At 41.2% G+C, this 19,582-nt stretch overlaps 1 long non-coding RNA gene across 1 annotated transcript; it reads left to right on the forward strand.

The window, feature by feature from the left end:
- The first annotated feature begins 320 nt into the window (after window positions 1-320).
- On the forward strand, window positions 321-9,786 carry LOC105940848 (uncharacterized). The gene is made up of 2 exons (XR_001167492.2): window positions 321-753; window positions 9,465-9,786. It is a non-coding gene; the product is annotated as an uncharacterized LOC105940848 (long non-coding RNA).
- The last annotated feature ends 9,796 nt before the right edge of the window (window positions 9,787-19,582 follow it).

Genomic DNA, 19,582 nt, shown 5'->3' on the forward strand with positions numbered 1-19,582 from the left:
CACTTGACACTGGGAATTAATTGAATGTTAAAATTCGAAGTTTAAACGATAAAGGCTATTTAGTCTAAGGTATCATCAATGACTGTAATGGCCCTGTTTGGAGTCAACAATTACTGAGTTAAATGTCATTAACTAAGGTAAAAAACAAAACAAAAACCCAAAACGTAATTGCGCAAGTGCAGTCATCCCAGTACTGAACAGATACCCTTTGATGTCATCATTCCTTGAAGCTTATTGGATATCATGACTTACCAACGTTAAATGGCCATGAGATATGTTAATATCCCCTTTTTCTGTGTTCAGTGCTTACCAAAGCAATAGCAAACCTTGCAAAACCATGAAAGAAACCACACATATATGCGACATGGATTCGGGTTCTTAACTCTGATAAAACTCCGGGTGGATCCAGTGAAATTATTGCACCTGCTCCAGAAGGGAATTATGCGGGGAGAAAAAAAGAGTCAGTGTGTGAAATTGGATATTTTGAAGCGGCAGAGGGGAGGAAGAATCTCCCCAGTGCGCGCCTCTGGGTACCCTCCTACCACCGACATCAAAAGAAGCGAGCCGGTCAGTCAGATATAACGCTTGATGAACAGAACACAGACCGAAGATGACAAGAGAGAAGTTTACAAGGAGGTTTTACACGACATAAGAGATTTTATTCACCACCAGCGACAACACAGTCTCCCTCTCGTCCCAGCGTGTCCAAGCACTGACTGTCGGACCGATGCGTTTTACGCATATCCTTTTCAGGTATGTCGATTCGGTCTCTCGGTAGGTTTCCAAGCCTTCGTGTTGTACAAATACTGACATTCAAGTCAAAGGAATACTGTTTAGCCTTCTCTAAATTATCACGGTCCCACGTGAACCTGAAAGGCGCAATAACCTCTGACGACATCCCCTCAGCTGATAAGTTCAACATCATTTCCCTTGAAGAAGTTTAATTTTAATATTACAGTATAATGTAGAGTTTGGGGCATCATCTTACAGTGTCTATTTTTTTTTTTTATTTGACTTTGAATTTATATCAGCCACCGATTACTATCTCGGCCATTGCGGATGTTTTAGATATTCAGTTTTATTTTTCAATTTTCTTTCTGTTGTGAATTTGACGGCCCATTAACACAGAAGTTATTTATCTTCACAGGTTGTGGTCACGCGTGCGTGTGCGCGCTTGCATTCGTTCGTTTAGGGAGGCAAGTGGGGGGCTAGGAGGTCTGCCACCAGACGCTGAAACGACATTAAATCACTGGGCCATAGAGCTTTCAGAAACTGACCGAGTAAGCTGGAGTGTGAGGGATAGCTCCTCACTTGGTGCGCGAGTAAATCTCCACTTTATCAGGGTCCGGCAGGCAGGCGCCTCCACGCAAGAATGAAATGAACAAGTCGGTGCCTTCCGCGTAAAGTGTAGTCCACGGATAAAGGGATTCTCCTCTCACTGCAGGACTAAATTGACTCGCGAGTCCGAAGGAGAGTCAGACTGGGCGACACAAAGACAGTCAGAGAGGTTGATATGGTGCTATAAAGTACGACTACATCCTCATCCCCTCTTTACAGGCGTGCAGCAGAAATAAAATTGGACCTGGACGGGGATGGGAAGGTAGGCATTTTGCTTTCATTTTCACTAACACTGAAATGTAGCAGTAAATTGGCAGAGATGAATGTTGCTGCTGTGATGAGCCAAATAAATTCAGCTTGAACGATCAAAGACTTGTGGAATACTTCTCCCCTGACCTGAACAGTAACAATTTTCCTGCAGGGCACAGGAAACCTGAAGCCTATAGAGAGTGATCACATAACTGCCAGGCAGTATTGTGGTGTTAGCAAGTCTCTGAAGGCGGTGTGAAAGTGAGGACATTTATATTTGCAGGAGAACATTAGAAAACATATTGCCGGCAGCTTTTCAGCATACATTTTTGCAGACTGTTAGAATTAGTTTCACCAGAAGGTAGTTGAAATTGTCTGTGCTCTGCTGACTCACAGAGGATGGAACCTGCAGCCCTGACGGCACTGATGCACTACTCGTTGAGCCATGTAGAACCACACCTGTCTCCGTAATGCAGTGGTGAGGCAGGTCTGGTGCCAGAGGGACTTTTCTTCCACGTATGGACCTCGCAGTGGGGAGCAGAGACACCCCCCCAAAGTGTTCTGTCAGCATCTGCAGGGAAACGCCAATCCGAGCAGCAGCAGCAGCATCGGCATGAGCTATCGAGCCAGCTATCGCTTCTGAAATGCAACACCAACTCCAATAGTGCTGAGATAGCTCAAGAGAAAAGGCACAATGCGCTGTGCTACTGTAAATGCACGTGTGCTTAAAATGCATGCACATGTCAGCTACAGAGTGGTCACAACTCAAGAGTCTACTTTAAGCAGTTTCCCCCTACACAGTGATGCATATTACTGATATTAATTGGTCTGCAGTTGTTATATGAGGGCATTCCCCTGCAGACATTTGACTAAACATGTCTCAAGCTGGAATTCTGCTGACTTGAACAGCCCATTCAGTAACAAGGCTAATTATATACTTGAATTAAAAATTAATAGTGTTAAGGTCACTCAGAGAGTCCGTTTGTATGCTGCATCCTTATAACTGGCTGCGTTTGTTTAAATGTTCTGTGTGCAGTCATCTTGTCAGTGCAGTCTTGTTAAAACTGAGCTTATTTGCTACTTTTTAATCAGCAAGTGCTTCTGGTTTTCTCTTTTTGTATCAGTGCAAACACGGATGCATGTGCAGGCAGACCCTGTCTTCGAGTTATGGAAGCATTTCCTTTGTAAATGCATCGTTCAGAGTGTGAGCTCTTCAAACACACCCAGCTTGTGATGCATTTAATCGCAATCCACAGTGTAGATGAATAGTCTGCAGAAAAACAGAGCGAGAGAAAAAGAAGATCAAGGTCACAGCCTCACTTGCTCAAGAATTTGGTTTGAACGCAAGCTGGATGTTGTTGGTGCTTTTCTGGGAATTATCACACACTCGCACACACATTACTTCAAGGATGGCAGCTCATTCGGCTTCATTTACAATCAATAGTCTGGTGGCTTTGAAATGCTATTTCATAAAGCTGCTTTGAAATGAAAAAATTAAGTTTTTTTTGAAGTGATTATTTCCTCCGCTGAGATTATTTGTGAAGAAGGCTGAGTCACTTAACTGTTACTGGAAGCTGCACTTGTACAGGCCAACAGACTTTCTTCTTGTGCTATTTTCAACCAACCTTCTCATCGCTTATACTACGCTTGTAGACGGGAAAACCTAAAAGGAGGTGATCTGGTTATCTGACCTTGTTACATATTCCTCTTATATCAACTTTTTTTTAAACATTGCCTTACAGCATAATCATTTATTGATGTCCATTTTTAGACAATGAGAGCATGTGTGCTTTCTGTGTACAAGCCAGAGGCAGAACATCATTGTAAGTGTGTGCATGCATGTGTATATTTGTATGTGTTTGTGTATATAAGCGCTGTGGCTGGTGTGTGTGTGTGTGTTTGTTTGTGAGCCAAAGCTGCTGGTACAGAATACTGCACCATGCAAATCTGGTTGAGGAGAACAAAGATGTTCTACAAACACTGTTTGTTTGAATCAGGACGATCCCAGCATCCAGAACCCGAGAGAACAGTGGCTCATTCACACAACATCAAGAGAAGGGACCCAGAGCAGGGACCAGCTAAGGTCTTTTTATAAAGGTTGTGTATCCCTAGAGAATAACAAGGAGAGGAAAAGTGAGGAATAGAAAAGCCTTCGTCCATTATGTGCTGTTCATAATAAAAGGGATTTGTAGCCAGTTTCTCTTCAAAGACATGCCTGGAAAAACACTAGAATCCTTCTTATAGGTAAACAAAACTTCCCTGGTAAAATGATAATCATTTAAACCTCTTTACATATTACCAAACATGTTGCCTTTTAATATGTTTAATTTTAATTTTAATATGTTAATATGTTTGCAAATACACAATAGTCCCAAAAGTATTCACTCATTTGCAGATGTACTTGAGTGACATCCCATTCTTAGTCCACTGGGTTTAATATATTGGGCCAAGTTTTGCAGTTATAATAGCTTCGACTCTTCTGGAAAGACTTTCCACAAGGTTGTGGAGTGTGCTCATAGGAATTTGTTATCATTCACTCAGACTGACATTTGCGAGGTCAGACACTGATGTTGGATGAGAAGGCCTGGCTTGCAGTCTCCTCCCTAATTCATCTCAAAGGTGGTCTGTTGGGTTGAGGTCAGGACTCTGTGCAGGCCAGGCAAGTTCTTCTACACCAAATTAACTCCTTCTTGTCTTTATCTCGATTTGTGCACTGGCACACAGTCATGTTGGAACAGGAAGGGGCCATCCCAGAACTGTTCCCACAAACTTGGGAGCATGAAATTGTCGCTGGAGGATTAAGAGTTCCTTTCACTGGAAGTTAAGGGGCTGAGCCCAACCTCTTAAAAAGAAACCCACACCATAATGCCCCCTCCACCAAACTTTACACTTGGCACAATGGAATTAGACAAGCACCGTTTTCATGGCAACCGCCAAACCCAGACTCATCCATCAGATTGCCAGACGGAGAAGCGTAATTCGTCACTCCAGAGAAAACTTCCCCACTGTTCCGAGTCCAGTGGCAGCGTGCCATGGGAACCCATTCCATGAAGTTCTATACGCACTGTTCTTCAGCTAACCTGAAGGAGGTCTGCCACCAGTTGGTGACCTCACACACACTATGCGCCTCAGCATCTGCTGACCCTGCTCTGTGATTTTTACATACCCTACTGCTTCATGACTGAATTGCTGTCTTGACCAATAACTTCTACTTTGTTTAAATAACACTAACTGTGGAATATTTAGTGGCTTTATATTATTTAGAATATTTCGATATTTCAGGAATGGATTTGATGCACATGTGGCATCCTACAAGAGTTAACAGAGTACCACACTGGAATTAACTGAGCTCCTGAGAGCAACTCATCCTTTCAAAAATGTTTGTAGAATCAGTCTGCAACGCTTGGTGCCTGATTTTATGCACCATGGAAGTCACTGGATGGGTGAGTGAACACTTTTGGCAATATAGTGTTTTATTTCAGCTCAGAAACTAAAGTAGCTTTGCTTGATTGAGAGTTCAGAATAAGCCTTACTGATGTTATACTGAGCTTTACTGCAGCCCCTATGTTCATCTGCCTGAAACAAGCTGTTTTAGCTCCTCTCTGTTTGGGAAAATTGTCTTTGGCTAGATGCCCCTTGTAAACAGAAGGTGGATGGAGCTGCTGTGGTCACAGAAGGAATATCCCTTTTTGAACCAGCCCTCATTTCTTTGCCTTTTCCTTCATTTTTCAAGAAGCTCCACTTTCTGGTAGTTTTTTTTAAAAGTGGTCTTCAGCAACAGTTTTCACCAGGCTTTCTGACGGTCTTTCACATTGGTTGTTTTGTGAAAGACCTTCAGTTATTTTTTGTTGGTCTGTTAAGCCATTTAACACTGATCTATTAATCATCCAATCATATATAATGCTCCTAACTCAAGGGATGAACAAGTGTTGTATGAACACATCAACATTCAGCAAAGAATCAACTTCATATTTGATCTTAAGGCACTTTGTTACACATCATTTGTTGACAGTCTCTTTACGTGAAAAATGTCTAAGTTAAAACAGTTTTGATGGGCACAAAGTTGTGTTTTTGTCCAAGCAAAGTAAGAAAAAAATCCAGCAAAAACCAGACACAGGACTTGAGAGTTACACCTAGACCTTCAATTGATCCATGTGAGGGACCAAGCAGCCAAGGCATAGAGGACACAGAAAAACTTTTCTTCAAAATGGGTTTTCTATATTTTAACCCTCGAAAACAGTTCAAAAAGACAAAATTCTAAAATATAATTAGTGGGCCCATAAAAGAGGTCAACTAAATATAACTCTGCAAAAAGTAATTTCCAGAAACTTAAACAAACAAAGTGGGCAACTTAGCTCACAAACTGACCTAATTACAAAGACACAAGAGGGTAGCTTTTATAGTGGTTCGGCCAAACCCTATTACACACAATAGGGGGGAAACAAAAATAAATACTAATACTAACTAAGCACAGAATAACAGAAGTAAACCTAAAACACCCCTGTTTCTGATAAGCACATGGTTGGTCCTGCTGAGCAGGCATTTTGTTCTTAAAGTCCTCAGCCACACCTTTTGCCCAGACAGGAAACAGCCACCATCCCAAACCAGGTAACTCAAAGAAAGAGAAACATAATTAATATAACAGAAAACATTTTTAGAAAAACCACACAATGCTACTATCCGTGCGCTTCATAATATCAGTGTTAGGTTCAAGTAAAATGGTGAATTATATTAGTGAAGCAACTGCAAACCAAACTAATAAAGTGAACGAATGGACTCGTTTTACCTATGTGTGGCTGATGTCATCACAATCCATCTACTGTTCAGTAAAGCCTCATTAGAAATAGTCGCAGTGGAAGGGTGGCTTCCAACAAGCCGTTCTTAATGAAGGGAAATAGGAAGAAAAGGCTGAGGTATGTCAAACAATACAAGAACTGGGCTGTAAATCAGTGGGAACAGGTCTGATGGAGTAATGAATCCAAATGTAAGATTTCTGATTTGTCAGCTGTCTGTAAACATCGTGGATGCTCTGTCAGGGTTTGGGGCTGTATGCCAGCCAGTGGTGTTGGAGATCTTGTCAAAACCAGTGGCATTATGAAGAGAGAACAGTGCCATCAGATTTTAATCCACCATGTAATACCATCTGGAAAGCAACTGATTGGCAACAGTTTCATTTTTCAGCATGACAATGATCCCAAATGTACTGCTAGTGCAGTAAAAGCATATCTGGATAGAAAAACACAGAATGGAACACTATCAGTCATGGATGTTTGCATGTTTGAATAAATTGCTGCGCGTTCTCCTCATTTTTCCTAGCAAGATAAAAAGAAATGAGGGTTGGTTCTATACTTTTTTTTTTTTTTTTACATATGAAAGGAAAAGCAGAATAGTACCACTTTGTATGTACATGGTGTGATATCTTATGAAAACATCACACGTCTCATATTTCTTTTTTCTTTTTTCTTTTACCTTTGGCTGTGCTGTGTCATATTCGGAGTGGTTTTCAGTGTGTTTTTTTTTTTTTTTCTCTTTTAAGTCAAAGCCTAGATAAGCAAAGGGTGGTTGAAGAGCCAGTCTACATTCTCAAGGTCCTCACGCATACAGACACAGTTGTACATGTACACAGGCATGTTACACATGCACATAAGGGAATCTGTGCTACACTGTGGACTCAGTGATGATGACCTTTGCTGATGTGATATTAAACAGACTGGGTAATTGACATTTTTAATCTGATATCTGTATCAGAATTTTTTCAGCTATGCCCTGACTTTTTTTTCTTGTCATAAGCAAGTTTATACAGCAATTTTGTTAATGAGCATAAACCGTCTATTGAGCAGGGGCAAGAAAGGGGCACTAGCATTATGTAAATTAGGATATCGAGTATGCAGATTTTCCTCGTACCATTTCCTCATGATCTTCCGGCAAGGATTCTGTCTCCCTATCAGAGAGTGATCAGAATAGCCAGTCCATTGTTAGCGCTGGCACAATACAGCATTGTAGAGCCTCCTTTTGTGTGAATCGTTCAATAGTGTAGGATCTTTTCCAATGGCGAGGTTTTGGTGAAGGGATAGACGACGCTCTGCGCGATCATTGTTCTGTTTATGGAGAATAAATGGCACTTATTACCTATAATCAATATTTCACCTACAATTCCAAATAACTGCACTCTGTGTCTGCAGGATTTTTGTCTGGCAAAGTCATTTCAGTAGTGCCAGAACCCATTGTTGCTGCCGTAATGAAAGGCAATTCACGTAAATGATTAAATGTAGAATCAGGGTGGCTTCTTTCTCACCAAAGCCAAGTTGCCTTGGGCAGTTTCCAGTAGTATGTCAACCATTAGTAGTCACCGTTTTTGTCATATGTCTTATTAATGCCCTGCAGTCTTGATTAGAAAAGGAGCTGGTGCCCAGTAATGCCATACATACTTGTAGGCAGTCAGATATTCATGAAAACACACTTAAAAAGGATTGTTCTCAAGTGTTAATGGAAGCCATTTCTGTCTTCCTAAAAAAATATCTGTGCAATTATATTTGACATTGTTACCTCTAAAACTTTCAAACTTCAAAACCTCTACCTCCCTCAAAATATTCAGAGTCCCAGTTGCATGGTATTCTACTTTTCTTCTTACGTGCTTTTTTATTCAGAATAGAAAAAAAGGTTAAATGAATTGAATTCTGCCCCTGGCTTTCTATTACTTTCTTTGCTTGCTTCGTCCTTCAGCTCCTTTCATGTGTCCTCTGAGTTCATCTCCCTGAAGTTTTGAATCTAGGTTGGACCCATTTTCATACGCGGAACTAGGCGAGGGAAAGATAATCGTGTAATTGCCAAACCATAGTGCATCACCAAAGCAGGAGCCTGGTGTAACCGGTGAGGCTGATGTAAGCATCTTTGAAAGGGTTAGGAGACCGGAGATTTAACCTGACAGGAAACACAGCACATCAGAAATTTAGAAGAAATGTCATTGAAAAAAGGCTTCCCTTGATTATTTTTTGTTGTTTTGCCTGCTGACGCAGATATGAGGACATATCTGTGAAACCGTGACATTTTCAGACCTTTGTTTGTGTTACACGCCGCTTAGAGTTTGCTCAGGTTTGACCTTTTAATGCCTGTTACATGGCAGACTCCCAGAGAGAGAAGAGCAGAAAATGATCGAGAATATCTGGAGCTTGGGGGTAGTTTGGGAATTGATTGCATGCTTTCTGCCTTTCTGATGACAAACCACTTACCCATGAGACCAATACATGGAATAAATATTTGGTTTGCTGGCATGCATGTGTAATTCTTCCCCCTCAGTCACACCCAACAGATTAAATTTCTTTTCACTGTGCAATGCACAGCTAAAGTAGTGATTACGTTTATTCCGAATGACGTGCGCCAATTCTACCACGGGGCGTCTATATAAGGACACCTCGCACAGATCTTTCTCTGTGGGCCCATGGCACTAGCAGTCATTAACCTTCTAGTCAGGCAATTTGGGGCAGAGGAGTGTTTCTCTTCCAGCAAGCTGGATGTGACTTGTAGACAGGAAGGCCAACATCTTCTTTACAAGGTGAAAAGGGACATTTTTATTGGCCGTTTGATAAATTCGGTGTCCGCGGTGTGGCACATCGTCCTTGTGCCTCTGTTTCTTGCTCTCATTTGCACTCCATTAGTATTTTCCTTCATTCTATTGCTCCCATTCATTTTCCCCTCAGGTCACCGCTTTATTCTCTGGTCCCACCGCTCTCTATCGCCCTCCTCCTCTCATTTTCTCCCATCTGCTCCTTATGTCGCTCACACAGAATGGATTGTAACTGACTTTATCCCCACCCCCTACCCCACCCCACCCCCCACCCCGCCCCTTCCCTCAAATTTTCTTCCCCTGTGTCTCCTAGTCTTCATCTCCACAGTGGATCAGCTGTTGCTGGCCAGAGCTGAAGGTGACTTGCTGGCTGGGCCAACGGCTGCAACACAGGACATGGGTCCTGCCTCTCCTCCCCGCTCGTGTCTTGTGTTGCAGCCAGTGGAGCTGCCTGTCTGCCCACTGATGACGCGTGAGCTCCAGGAGTGGACGGATCTTATCAGCCGTGGACCTGCCGACACAGCTCCCCATCTTACCGCTAGCTTGAGCCTAATCACTGTCATTCTGTGTAGTTATCCCATATCTAAATATGTTCTCTCCCACAGTTTAAAGCAAATAAACTACTTCAGCAGAAATGTTCCTCGTTGTGTTTGTCATGATAACAGTGGAGTGTTTTTTGCATCATAATGGGATGTCTCACCAAGCGTACAGCTGCAGTCCATTGAGAACAGCTCCCTGTTAACATTTGCACTGTGACATCGGAAGCAGAGCTAGAGCCATCAAGATTATTATACTTTTCAAACTATAAACACGAGGCAAGCCAAATAGCTTTTTATTAATCTGTGTCTCGCATCAAATGAAGCAGCACTTCTGGCATTTCCAGGGAAGAAATGTTATTATGAAGCAGTAGCTCTTGACAAGGTCAACAGTGGTGCTCCTCTATGCGAGACGGGCAGATGCTGTGGAGGCACGCACAGGGTGTCTGAGCCCCTTTAAATGCATCCTCTGTTCCCCACATGTAAATGAACAGTATAGCTGAAAATTAGATAGAGCAGAGACGACTCCAGAAGTGAGAGATAAAGAAGCAAAGGCAGCAGGAAAAGGACAGACATGCTGTACAGTGCCTCCTGCTACCAGATATATCCACTCACCTTGTTCTGTCACTCAGACTTGGTCAGCGTGTGTGTGTGTTTGTGGGAGACAGAAAAATAGAGAGATAGTGGGGTGAAAGGAAGTGTTTGTGCACATCGGGTGTTCTGGGTTTCTGTGTGTGCAACTTTGTAATAATGGAAAGTGTGCGAGAGTGCGTGTGCTTCAGAGTAGACAGGGGGTGTCACCTGATTAGAATGTAAATCTGGACGCGGGTTCTTGCTGTTTTTCAATCTCCCCCCACACGGATTGTTTACCAGAGGGATTGAAAGGAGGCTGTGTGCTGAATGCTGCGCGAGCTGATATTGGCTGACTGTGTTTACCCTGCGTTCATACATGTCTCAGAAGTATACAGATTAAAAAATATATTTAACATACCTTCAATGACCTGATCATAAAGTAGCCTTAAAGGGAAATGACTCCTTATTTTCACTGCCCTGGGAACTTTTTTTTCTGCTTGGATTCACTGTTTATAGCTGACTAATTGAATGCAAATGAGCTCAGCACGCTCTTTCTGAAGACTAAATGAAAGAAAAGTTTAACATCCTGGAAAATATGCTCTGTAAAATATGAAAGCGCTGTTACAGCAGCTTCTAGCAGCAGCATGTCGGCTTCACTGAGCAACGGGGGAAAACGGCAAATCTGACTTTAATTGTGAGAAGATTCACCTACCAGCAGCACTAAAAATGTGCAGTTTATATGTCTGTAAGTTTTGTTACATTGCTGAACTATTTCAAGTTTGGGAGTGACGTTTTCCTGCATGATCTGTTTGTTACCTGCCTTGGGTAAAAAATTGTTTGTATAGATTATATGAAGAAAATACGATATACTAATTTGTGAGCCTAAAGTTGTACTGGAATGTTTTTTTCCTCATCTTTGACTGAAAACACACAGTCTAAAGCACTAAAACACAACTGTAACCGAAAGCTAACGCTGAAGCCAGATAACTAAATGAAAAAAAGGAAAAACCTGCACACAAAGAAGAAGTAAGAGAGGCAGAAGAGCAGATCTGTTCTAACAGATTGCCAGGTCTTAAGGTTGGATTTGCTGTGCTACAGATTTTTCTACATCAGTATACTTTGTGTCTGCAATCAGCAGTTACAGCTTGAACGAGAGAGCTATTCCCCTCCCACTGTGGTCTAAACTCCCCATCCAACAGCCGACTTGGTATGGTAATGCCACAGCAACAATATCGAGTCAAGAAATGCATTCAGTTCGCAGCAGGAGAGATGGAGACGGGGTCTGAAAGCAGGATCAGGAGTTGAAAGGTCTTGTCACAGGTGTCTTATCACTTTGTGTTATATTAGATATTTGTGCAGTGGTAGGCACCCCTGGCTGAATGTCACGGCACCGGGTTAAGACACTGACATTTGATTGATGATGACATGAGGTGAAATAAAGCCAGGGTTGCGCTCAAAGTAAAAGAAAACAGAATTTAAGTGGGAGTGATAAAGTAAGAAAAAATGAGTTTCATCACATCTGCTGCGGCACAGCTCAGGTCATGCTAACGGTTGCTGTGTTGTTCATATTGTGATAAATATCAGCAAATTTAGCACGTGTTGACTGATATTTTGATGACAAAACTGTTTGGCAATCGCGATCTTTCACACTTGTGGTCGTGGCATCTATTATTTCAAAATGTCTAAGAATAATTCAGAGTGAATAAGAGATTTCCACCCATTTTAGGGCGGAGCCTTTGGTTATCAAACCTGAGGCAAAGGCTCAGCCATTAAAGAAGTTAAAGAACTATTTGTGGCAAAGCAGATAAGATGACAAATATGCACAAAATTATTTCTGTCTCTTAATCACATAGAGTACTGAGCAGTACAGGAAACTGCTCAGTTATGTGAACTCATCATCAACGAATGTGGGTAAAACAGAAACTACAGTTTTATCTTTTTTGGTGATGTTGACCACATGTCCACTCTCAAGCTTTGTGCCATCACCCAAAAGTTAAATGTTACAGTCAATAAAAGATATATCAGTTTATAGCAATATCCAACCTGATTACAGACTACAGCTGGACATAGACAGGTAACATCATTTTGACTTACAGTCACCTGGATCTGGAGTTGTACTGTGAACAAACTCCCGAAGCCCAATTCGACCAGAATAGGACTAGAAATTTTGACCAACATTTTCTTGGCTGGAAACCCACGATATCCCAGCAGACTGGTGGTTGAAAAGTTAATATTTAGTGATTTAAGCTACATTAGCAAACGTTATTGATGCTATTTAGAGAACAAATAAACTTTAGACTTTAGAAGTCACAGCGATGTTCCCACATTATCAGAACAGTTTGAACTTTTGCTGTGTTTTGGTTAAATTGTGTTTTAAATCTGCACTACTGATTTGTGTTATGAAATTACCTCTTTGTCTTCTTTTGGCCGCAGCAACATTAGTCTTATTAGTCTATTAATGGCAAGTCAGGCTGCTGAAGCGCCAACACCACTGTGTGAGTGCAGTGCAGCATCATGACATCAACAACATTGGACATTAAACCTCTTTTCATTCTATCCTGTACTGTTGTCAGTAGACACGTTAGGAAAATATAACATTTAAAGACAATTTTGAAAAATATTTACAACATAAAAAACTTAAATTAATACTTGTGAATATTTTGTATTCAAAAGAAGCCTAAAAAGCTATTGGGGACTTTCAGCATCATCATGCAGTCCACATGTGTATTAAGCTCCTGTGCAGGGCCAAAAATCGCAAGGTAATATTCTAAGAGGTAAAATATTGAGCCGTACATGTACCAGTTTTGTGGGTTTTATCACAAAATAAACAGTAAGTTATCTATGCCTCCCTCTTATTTACTTCAGGTGAATTTCTGGTAATAAAAATGGCTATGTGCAGGAACACTGAATTGTAGGTATACTCCAAGTGATATAGTGATAATAATCATATAATCAATTATAGTGTGTTAAATATTGCCAAAGACAAAAGAGTGGACAACGAGGACTCATAAAGTCAAGCTTGCTCACTGTGATAAAGCATTGCCAATACAGATCAGGCTTATTTACGAGATGGAGTATGTGGCCACGAAATCAATTCCTCAGTCTATTCCAGGAGCTGAAGATTCACACACACACACACACACACACACACACACACACACACACACACACACACACACACACACACACACACACACACACAAGGTCATAATGTGTTTTGTGTTTTGGTGCCCATTACAAAGGGTGAGAAAGCCAAAGGAGGAGAGGTGGGGAATAAAAAGCAATAAAAGGAGAGAAAACATACTGAAGAAAGGGCAGAGTGTGCAGCAGAGAGCTAGTCCTCTATTAATTATATGCTTCTGTTGTTACTTTACAAAATGTGAGACAGCCACATCTTGGGCTCCTTCAACCCTGGCGATACAGCTGAGCTACTTTTTTAGCTATAAGACATACACGTTTTACTTGTGACTGACAGCAGCCTGAATTAAAGGGAAGTTTTACATGATGGTATTGAGACCTGCCATCATGTATGGTTTTGAGACAGTTGCACTGACAAAGAGAGAGGTGGTGGAGCTGGAGTACAAGCAGGAGGAAAAGAGGAAGACCTCGGAGCAAGTTTGGACATGGAAAAGGCTGGTGTGACAGAGGAAGATGCAAGGGATAGGGTGAGATGGACACAAATGATCTGCTGTGGTGACCCCTAAAGGCAGAAGCTACTGCATTTACACCCAACATCCAAATTACTCTGGTGTTTTAGGACCTCTAAAATCGAGACTTCTGGAAATTTATGATGCAGACCCCCCAATTTCTTTTCTGACTGGTTCTTATGAGTCACCAGCACCAACATCAAGCAACATTAATGGCTAGACCTTAAATTTTAGATGATTGATTCTGTCTTCGTAGTTATTTTTTTCTCCATTCTCCATTTCTGGTGAAGCATAATCTTTCTGGTACGACTCTAAGATCCTTTTCATCATCTGAGTCAGGCAGTTTTCCAGTTGCCATGTTTTCCATAGCTATGACTGCCTTGTACTTGTACACCCTTATCAGAGAAAATTCCTACATGCAACCGATCTGCTACCTGTTTACATGGGCAACAAGGTGGTTACCGTGCTGTACTTAGAGGCCTGTTAACATAGGCTTGGGATTATTTCTGGAATGGTAAACGGTTTGTCTGGGCAAAGATCAGTTTCATCTTAAAGCACCATTTTTGTTGTCGAAAACAACAACAAATTAGTGCGGACGCTTCTCGAGCTTTTAGAACAATGTGCCAACACTCGCTGGGGAGATGACACAGGAGGGAGTCTTTCAGAGAAACTTAGCATTGATAAGAGGTTCTAAAGAGACATTGTAAAGTAGAGAGAGAGTGCGGGAAGAGGAAACTAACTATTAAAGCAGAGACATTAGAGTGAGAGATGGTAGGAAAGGGACAAAAAGATTGGCAGCTGAGAGAGATAAAGACAGACAAGCAGAAAGGGGAAAGTAAATGAAGGGAAAGAGAGTGGCAAAACAGAGATAGTGAGTGGCAAGGAAGGAAAGGCAGCAGGCCTAGATAAGCAGTGAAAGGGACGAAGTTAGAGAGGCAGACTCTCCGGTCTCAGAGAGAAAGTGGAGAACAGAGTAGCTGGGGATGATTTATTAAAACTGAGTGAGGCAGCCCTTCAGAGACTGTCGCTACTTTTCAATGAGTTTCAGACAGGGTGACTGAGAGTGACACATCAGTCAATAGAAACAAAAACTGTGCCCAAGTCTTCAATGAAAGAAACTTCTGAACAATGTACAATTATCTGGCAGTGGAGGTCTTTGAGGCTGTACACAACCAGAAAACACAAAGACACAAAATTATTCTTTATATATCCCAGTGGTGTTGTAGTAGTCGGTATACAAAGAAGAGTGAGGGCTCGACCGCCAGCACACACCTTTTCCAATTTTGTGTTCCCTGTGTTTTCAATGAGCGTGTTTACCCACTGCTGAGAAAACAGGCAAAAATCTCAATGCAAGCAAAGAGACTCTCCCAGTCATTCTGAAGTGCAATAAGCAGCTCGAGAGGAGGAATAGCCAGGAAACATTTTGAACCAGCGCAGCATCGGCAGGGCACAAAACAACCATTGCCACCATAAGCCTTCTGAAATTGCGTGGTATTTATCTTTCCCACAAAATAAAAACACAGTGGATAATAGATTTTGTAGCATCTTACTGAGAATTATAAACAGCACCACATAGGCTGGTTATAAGATGTTAAAGCAGTAAAATGTGCTTTCCAAGTTTTAGCTCAAGACATCTCACAGGTCCCTCACCTTTAGCCCTGCTCCAAATGGGCTGTTTCAGTGTCTTAACTTTAAATTGAACTGCAGCTGCTGACATCTAGGAAGAGGTGAGTGATGGAGAATAGAAGCCAGTGACAGCAGCATAGCACATTCAATTGGCCGGGGCAGCAGGGACCCACTCCGAACTGGTGGAATATCTTCAATGTTAGAATACATAATAAAACACCAAGAACTGTGTAAAAGGAGCTTGAATAACAAATAACTCAAGACAACAAGCTGAATGGCTCAGTCAGTGTAGAGTAAAAATCAGATGCCAAGCTTCTTGTGACAAGTAAAACTTGAATTCTATTTCTACTTTTAGTGATTGATTTCCAGCAACCATTCACCAAGAGTTTGAGCGTACATCACGCTCAACCAATTTCAATCCGGTTGTTCAGTGATGACACGACGAATCCTACTTCCGGGCCTAAAGTAGTCTGTGTTTAATATGGCTTTTGTGTTGTTAACATGTTTAATGTTTTGTATTTTCTTCTATTTGATCTCATAAAGCTCCTAAAACAGTCAGTGATCACTGTTGACCTCCCTCGGCTTTTATTACCGCTAATCATTTATTTAAGCTCAGTTTTTAAAACCTTAGGATGTAACTACAGCCCAGCCCATGCTGCAGTATATGAATGACTAACCTTGTATTGTGGATGGATTATCTCAGTTGTTCTCCTGGCTGAAGTTTGGTCCTTTTACAGCATCCTGCCATGCGATTACATTTGTTCCTGACCACCGACAACACTCACGTTAACTTTTATCCAGTGGAAAAAAAGTTAGCTTGTTTATATTATGCTAACATAGCTGTGTCACTAGCGGTCACGTAGCACATCATTATATACCAGCTAGCCCAACTTCAGTAACCCTACAAACGTCACTGCTTTTTAGTTTTCTGTCTTCATTTATGCTGGAAGTGATAGCAGAGCTGTATGTTTTAATTTGTTTCCAAAACCCCGCAGTCAGGACATGTTATGTTGTATTTAGATAGAAGCTAGCGAGCTAACTTCCTGCTAACTTCTAACTCCGTTAAATGTCATAAATTCCGTTTTCATGGATGCCTGGATGTTAAACTCAATTGTTACACCTGGTAGAGCAGAACGCTGATCATTTTATTAAAGATGAAAGACTTTAGACAGTTTTTCAACTCTCAGTAATGCCAAAGTGATCGTTTGATATATGGACCTGCAGCGGAGTTTAGGTCCAGACACGGCTAGTGACGTCAGACTGAACAACCGGATTGAAAGGTGACTGCACGGTCGTATGGTCAGAGGCAACCTGTCCAAACAATTTCAGTCTGAATCACAGTGACTGCAATCACTCTCAGACGGTTTGGCTAAGCTTTCCAAATAATCAGCATCTAATTTATGAATGCACAGATTCCTAACATGGTGCAAGTAATCTGAGTTAGTCTACGTCTATGAGTACAACTCATCTGCGAGTCACTTTGCATTAGGGGTGCTGACTCAGCTGGTTTTATTCTGATTATATTCTTATGTAAAAAATAACCTATATCATTTTGCAGTTACGTCATTGTCCTGCAGCTATGTCTCTGTTTCGAGAAGAGTTTCTGAATACCTGTTTCAACTCTACGAGGTTCTGGCTGAATGTAAGTAGTTGACAAGAATTTTTGTTTAATATGAATTTCTGTGTATGTAGACACAACAGATTTCTGAAGATTTATCAGGTAATTGTTGTATTGACACAGACTGCAAACTGGTAAAAGACTGACTCAGTCTTATTGGTGTTTTAACGCATCAAAGTTGCTTCGAAGACAGCAGGGGAGTGGTCACAGATTGGTGCTGAAGCAAGCATTTCAAAGAAAACATGACTGCAAGTTGACTGCACACAGTCTGACCTTTGTTTTCCAGAGTGTGAGTATAGCATAACTCAGAAGAAGAAGAAGAATATCAGGTAAAGTCGTGGTTATAATTACAGATTTTTACACTACAGTCCATGTAAGGAACTGGTGGTTAACATGCTACTCACTATGTCTGTGAAGGTTCTCAGTCATCCAGGTCATCGTAGTCAAAGGAGCTTGCAAAGAAAGGCTTCTGGACTTCTTTAAATTACTTGAAGACGTTTCACCTCTCATCCGAGAAGCTTCTTCAGTTCTAAGGTCAAATGGTGGAGAGTCCCAGATATAAACCTAGTGGGAGTAACCCCCCACAGAGGGACAAAAGGACCCTCTAATGATCCTCTAATCGCCTGAGCCAAGGTGTGAAACTGAGTGTGGGTCCCAATCAGCCAGAGTTTCGGGTGAGTTCATTGTGAAACCTGGCCCTACCTTATCATGCGAATTCCTGAGATCAGATGGCCCAGGATGTGAGTGGGCGTTAAGGCGTCTGGGAAGGGATCTCAAAACTGGATTATAGATGGCAGAGAGTTGGTGTCGTAAACCCCCGCCTCTGTTCAAAGATGGTCGCTCACAGTGGACATAGATGGCTTCTTGTGAGCGACCATCTTTGAACAGAGGCGGTCTTCAAGTAATTTAAAGAAGTCCAGATGCCTTTCTTTGCAAGCTCCTTTGACAATGCTACTCACTACTTTTTCACTATTTTATATTAACAGTTACATATGAAATATGTAAATGGAAATAATACTCTCATTGGAAATTTCGCTGGAAAAAAAAATACAGTACTATGTTGGAACACAAAGAAGTACAGGTTGATTAAAAGTCGGCTGAACATAAAATCTAAAATGAAAACACAGAAAGCCACGGCCAGTCTTTGTTGCCTGGTTTCAAACTGATCTCATAAGTTTAATAGAAAGTGAGTTGCCCGAGAGTTGCCACTCTCGAGTTATTTATTTTTAAGGGAGTAGTGTATACTTCTTTTTAAGCATCCTTAAGTCTGTAGCTCAGTTTTAATAAAACATTTTGGGGTTGACTTGAGAGAAAGGTGGTGAAATGTAAAAGTGAGGTTAAATGTCACATGATATTTGGATGCAAACTATAATCACCATATACCAGTATCATTTTGAAAATGTTGCCAACAGAAACTAAGGTGGTAGAATTTCAAGTATAGTTTTAAAAGATAAAGGACATTTTTATGATAGTTTGACCTTATTTGACTTTGAAGAGAGGTCAGAGGTCGAAAGTGAGGTGATATTTAGAATCTCCAATATATCGAGTCTATATGTTGTCAATACAAACAAAAGCAGTAAGGAACATAGTTTTAAACATTGCTATTTAACATTATTACAAATTGACTTTCAAATCAATCTATTAACCTTGAAGGAGAGGTCAGAGGTTAAATTTGACAAAATATTTAAAATTGTTATACAGTACTTTCTATATATGGACAATACACACCATACCTAAGAATAATAGTTTCTAAGTAATAAGGCTTTTTGTCAGTTTTTAACCAATAAATCACAGAGCTGACCTTGATGGCCTTAGATGATGTAAGCCAAAATGTAATGGATTGCTAACACAACCCCACTCTACACCCCTACAAAGGTTTATTGGAATTAATTCAAAACTTTTCTAGCTATCCACTCCAGATCCTCAGATAATGGGAGTGGATGGGCTGCTCTTGCATTCAACATCAAAATATTTGGTGGGGTTTGCTCAGAGTCAAGGTATTTTAGAGTTAGCAGGAGAGAAGAAACAACAGCGATTTGAGGATTTCATAACTCAGGGATTCTTCCACCTGTCTACGTGCACTCACACTCGGGGTTGCCCTTGAAAGGTTCATTAAGTCGATGAAGCGATTTGGATCACAAATTCCTCTGTAAACTCACTGGACTGTGTCGTAGGAACAGGCAGTCAGACATTTTGCAGTGTCCCTGGATTCTGCTAGAATGTGACTTTGATAATGCAAATATCAACATACGCTAAGCCTCGCTGGGCTGATGGCTTGTAGTTTGGGAAAATTTGCTTGTGATTTTAATGAAACCCCATATTTCATCGCTGTGTTGACACCTCAGGTGAAATCAATTCGATGCTCCCTTTGGTTATGGGGGACAGATTAAAAATCCGCACGACATTTCAGGGGATGTCTCTTTGCACTGAA

Source organism: Maylandia zebra, linkage group LG22 (assembly GCF_041146795.1).
Source record: "Maylandia zebra isolate NMK-2024a linkage group LG22, Mzebra_GT3a, whole genome shotgun sequence".
NCBI lineage: Eukaryota > Metazoa > Chordata > Actinopteri > Cichliformes > Cichlidae > Maylandia > Maylandia zebra.